This window comes from Trachypithecus francoisi, unplaced genomic scaffold (assembly GCF_009764315.1).
Source record: "Trachypithecus francoisi isolate TF-2019V2 unplaced genomic scaffold, Tfra_2.0 Lachesis_group2, whole genome shotgun sequence".
NCBI lineage: Eukaryota > Metazoa > Chordata > Mammalia > Primates > Cercopithecidae > Trachypithecus > Trachypithecus francoisi.
This window is the reverse complement of record NW_022681465.1, coordinates 31831420-31836826: the sequence shown is the minus strand read 5'-3', so window position 1 is coordinate 31836826 and position 5407 is coordinate 31831420.

The following is a 5407-nucleotide window of genomic DNA, read 5'->3' as shown; positions in this document are numbered from 1 at the left end:
TACTCTGAAGCCATTTCTTTGAAAATATTTTGGTTTTTTTTAGATATAATGGATTTTATCAAGCTTTATTTGTCAACCCAACAATCCCTAGAGGATCTAAGTTTCCTCTAAATTCTGCTTACAAGCTTAACAAAATTCTGCTTCGTAAGCTAAAACTCGTAATCTCTCTCCAGTATCTCTCTCTCTCTCTCATCTTTTGCAGCTAAAAGAAGCCAATTGGCACTTTTCGTATTCTCCTATTACTTCACCACTGCAAAACATCTCATACTTCTTCCAGTCTCCAGTGATCATTTCTTCACTGTCTTTTCAACTTTCACTAACAATTTGTTCACCATTCTTCCATTTTTCATTCAATGCTGTCATCCAATGTCATTTGTCTAATTTTTTGAAGGGTTGCACCTCAGATTTAGGTTCCAATTTTTGTTTCAGTTTCCTGTGCTTAAAACAACAATCATTTACTTGCATGCTGTTCTACAATCTGGGTCAAGTTCAGATGGACAGTTTACCAGTTGGTCTTTCCTGGAGTCACTTGCAAAGATTTAGTCCTCTGGCTATTCTCCTAGGGCTAGGGCTAAGTGGTCCAAAAAGTCTGGAGCCACATGTCTGGATATTAGCTGGGGCCACAGGTCAAGGTACCTTATTTCTCTTGCACCTGATCTCCTTTGAAGAGTCATCCAGATTTTTTACACAGTAATGGCAATCTTTCAAGAAGCAATCACCAATGCACAGTGCTTACGAAGCCTCAGCTTGTGTTATTTCTGCTGATGCCTAATGGCCAAAAGCAAATCTGAGGACCAAGCCCATGTGAGTTAGCAGATACTAAGAGATGTGATACATTAGAAAACATTAATGACATAGTCTTCCAATTTTTACCTATAAATATTTAAACAGTATGTGATAATTTTTCATTATGATTATTTTTCTAAATGTTCTGTCTTACATACAAGATATTAGCTATATAATAAAAAAGTTAAGTAATAATTTGAAATGAATTGCTTTTCCTTGCAATCATGTTGCTTTTAAGACTGAAGCAAATTTATAATTTAAAAAATTATAATTTGTGATTTACAAAAACAATAAAGGCAAATTTTCAATATGAGTTGATAATATTTAACAATATTCTCATTTATTTTTCCCTTCTTCACCTATATGCTACAGTGATGTGATGACCAATGCCAAATAATTGTTTATCGATAGAAAATGTATTTTATTTTCAATTTGCTTCAATAATATATTTACAAAGTAGAGTCCACTCAGATGTTTAGCAAAACCCATGCTTGACAAGTATATTCTGTACTTACACTTACTTGATGTGTTTCAAAATATAATTCATACCATCATTCAAGTTTATTTTTCATCTTTCAAAAATATAATTTCTCCATTAAACACCCCCCCAAGAAACCATTCATGCACAACAACTTTAAAACATGACATTGCCATTTTGTTCTAACATTTTTATAACAAATTAATTGACCTCAGCTAGAAAGGTATCTTCTTTTAGTGTAATAACAAATAACACAACATCTTAATAATTTCAAGTGATTACAGGAAAAGTAACTTAATGTTTGTGTACTATTCTATATCTTCTCATTATGCAAATATCTCCAGCTATAGAAAAATCTGGTAAATTATCAAATCTTTCTAGTAGACATGGCAAATAAAATATAATGATCCTCCTTTCTCTTCCATTCAACATGTAAATTCTGAGGTCAGACAGACCTTATTGCGTTTATTTCATCATTCCTATTGAGATGTATAAAGTCATTTTTTTTTTTTTTTGTTTAAACTATCTCTTCCTCCAGGCCCTTGTTCAGACAAAGTGAGCATATATACTTGTTTGTAGACAATTAACATGCAAGGCTATGGATTTTTAAAAACTACATTTCTTGATGTCTAATACTCATGCTCAGCTCTCAATTATAATTACAAATGCTCTACAATTTTACTTGATTTATTTATTTGCTTACAGAGATACCAATTAGGTAAGATAACAGACAGAAAGGGAGAGAAAAAGATGAGATAATTTGTGGTTTATCCTTTTTGCTTATTGTGTACATATGATCATTGATGAGGAAATATATCATTATCTGGTACATGGGTATAAGGCAAATGTGCTTCCTAGTTACTTATTTTTTAATATGTGTTTCTATATAGATAAAGAGGTTCAGAAAAGGGGAAAGAAAGGGGAAGAATGTACAGAGTATACCAATAACTTTTTTGAGTTAATAAAGAATATATGGAAACACAGTGACTGGTTTTCGCGTGCAGAGACTTGTTTTGTTGTGTCATTTATAACGAAAAAAAAAAGAGCCCAAGGGAGAGTAATGATGATTGACAATAATAAAAAAAAGATACATGATATATGGGTTATACCGGAATAGTGTCTACTTACAAAATATGTTCTTACCCATGTGAACAGTATACTGAATGGGGATTATATTACATATGATTCATCCTGGATTGTATTTCTACTTCAAATAAGAAATTTATCTTCAAAATGACCACATACAGGGACTTATCCCTCTTGAAACAATTAAAAAGCCTAATAATTCCTGTTTCTAACACTGCAACACACAAGAAAATACAGGGGTAAGACCAAGTGCTCAGATTTAACGTCGAGAGAATGAGATTGTAGCAAGTATAATAAGCAGATGGCAATGAAAAAAATATTCCTATCACAATCCTTATGTACTTGCATCAACTTTGCAAAAGTATATATGAAATTAGATGTATACATACAATACCACCAAGGAATTCCAGTTCAAGATGGTGAAAATAGCACAGCTATCTGCCTCTCCCTTCATCTTTGTCCCATTTAGATCAGTAAAAAAATCTACCATAATGATACAAGAGGAGAAGAAAAACGAGGAGGAGGACTCCATTGCAGCACTGAAAAAACATCACGAAAAAAAGAGTATTTCCATGGATATTTGAAAGACTCAAAGCAGTTGGGATAATATTCATAAATCAAAGCAGAAAAATACTAACTCAATACACAAATACTGAAAGAAGACAGTCACAGCAGAGGTGGAAAACAGTGGACTTGATAGAACCCAACAGAACCCAGAAACAAATTCAATCTTGGAGGAAGGCAGAGTGGGGAGCAGGAGAGGACTTTAAGGCAGAAATCAGGGACAGAAACTGTCAAACCGTCTGAAGAGCAGCCAGGTCACTCAAGATCTCTCTTGCCTCCATGAAAGTGAGGCTGCTGACTGAAGCATCTGCCTCTGGGAGATTTGCTTGGGAAGAACACATAGTATGGGTTTTGGACTGGGGCGAGAGAAAGAGCAGATTCTAATATTACTATGGAACATCACCAAGGGCTCATGTGTGAATGAACTAAATATCCACGGAAGAAAGGAAAAATATTATTTTTGGTTAAAATCAAGTATTAAGGAGTCTTTTTAATTTTTATTTTTATTTTTTAATTTTATTATTATTATTTTTGCCTTTAGGGCTCCTTCTCAAGCTAAAGGAATATGACTGTCTTTGAAAGATTTTGTTTTCTGTTTTTCATTTTTGCTTTTGGTAAGAAAAACAGCTTAATTTACACAGCAGTCCCTGAATAACTTCTTGCTAGAAAAGCTTTGGTATTAGGTCTATTTATGCTACCAAGGCCAATGATAAGATAAAGATAATAAAACAAAGAGGATAAAAAGAATAATGAATTGAAATTAATTTTATGGATTATAAACTGAGCTTCTTTAAATAATTTATTTCATATTATTTGTTAATCTTCCTGCTTAATTTTGTCTGGAGTAGGAAACAGTGGGTGTGCGGGAACCAAGCTAAGGGCAGAAAGAAGATTCTGAACAGGCAGGTTTGGGAGGTTTTAACAGCTTGTTTATAATACTGGAAATTCTTAGAATAGAAGTTCCATCATTTTCAAGGCAAACATGAGTGATTTTGGCCTGTCTCTTTTATTTGTTCTTCTTCCTCAGCATAGATAGTCACAGGTTAAATAAACAAGAATACATGTTTCTAATATTGTCTAGAATCTGTTATTGTAAAGACACAAACATTGCTCATCAGAAGAAACCATAGGATCTGAAAACATAAGAGAAATCACACAAACTTCCACTTCTGTATCCTCTTCCTACGCAAGTCACTGCAGAATATATAGAAAATGATATAAATATAGGAATTGTTGTCCAAATACTCCAGGTTGACTCTACTCTTTCCAACTTAACTAGAAAATTGCCAGCTTTCAGGTTGACTTTATCTTGGGTTGACTTAGCAAGATTATGTTATAACATCTCCATTTCTTAATTATGTATGGATATTTTAACATATTTATTGAGGAAAAATTCAGATACTCTAAAATCAACCCATTTAATGTGTATAATTCAATAATTTTAGTATATTCACAGCTATGCAACCATTAGCAAAATCTGTTTAGAAAATTTTTGTCATTTCAAAAAGAAACCCTGCAATCAATAGTAGTCATTCTCTCTTCTAATGTACACCCCAGCCAAATATTTCCTCTCTGTCTCTATTGATATGACTATTCTGGACATGCAACATAAATGGAATTAAAGAACACATCCTCTTCTTAGTCGGGTTATTTCATTTAGCATAAGGTGTTCAAGGTTCATCTACATTGAGGTACGCATGAGAACTTCATTTTTTTAATTGTTGAATAATATACCACAATGTGTTTATTCACTTACCATGTTATGGCATTTGGATAATTTTCTTCTTTTATATTATGAGTAATTTAGCTGTCAACATTAGTGTACACATTTTTGTGTGTACCTGTGTTTTCAGTTTTCTTGGGCATATACCTATGAGTTGAGTTTGGGGATAATGTGATATTGCTATTGATAACATCTTGAAGGACTACCAACTTGATGGACTGTAAAATGACTGTACCATTCCATTCCAATTTTTCCACATCCATGCCGATACTTATTATTGTCTGTCTTTTTGATTGTAGTAATTCTAGTGGTTTGTGTTTCCCCAATAGCCTGCAATGTTAAGCATTTTAACTTTTCAGCATCACATCATTTTACTGATTTTATTACTTCCTTCTCCTTGATAGATTTTATTCTAACATTTCTCCTTGCATCTGATCATACTCTTATCTGAACCGCCACCCTCTTCACTACCATTCTATTATCAACTCATCTGTGAAACTGGTTCTTTTAAAACACAAGTCAGTTCATGTTAATCCTTTACCCACAACGGTTATGCATATCATGAAAAGAAAAAGCTACATCTTACAATAGCCTACAAGGTCATTTACAAGACTATTTGTCCCCATTAACTCTATGTCTGTGTTTCTTGCACTATTTCTGTATCCAGTTAATTCCAACTTCTCTGACCTTTTTTTATATTTCTCAAAAACTCTAAAAATGTTTCCATCTTAAGTCCTTTGCTTCAGATTTTTCTTTTTTCTTTCCCTCAG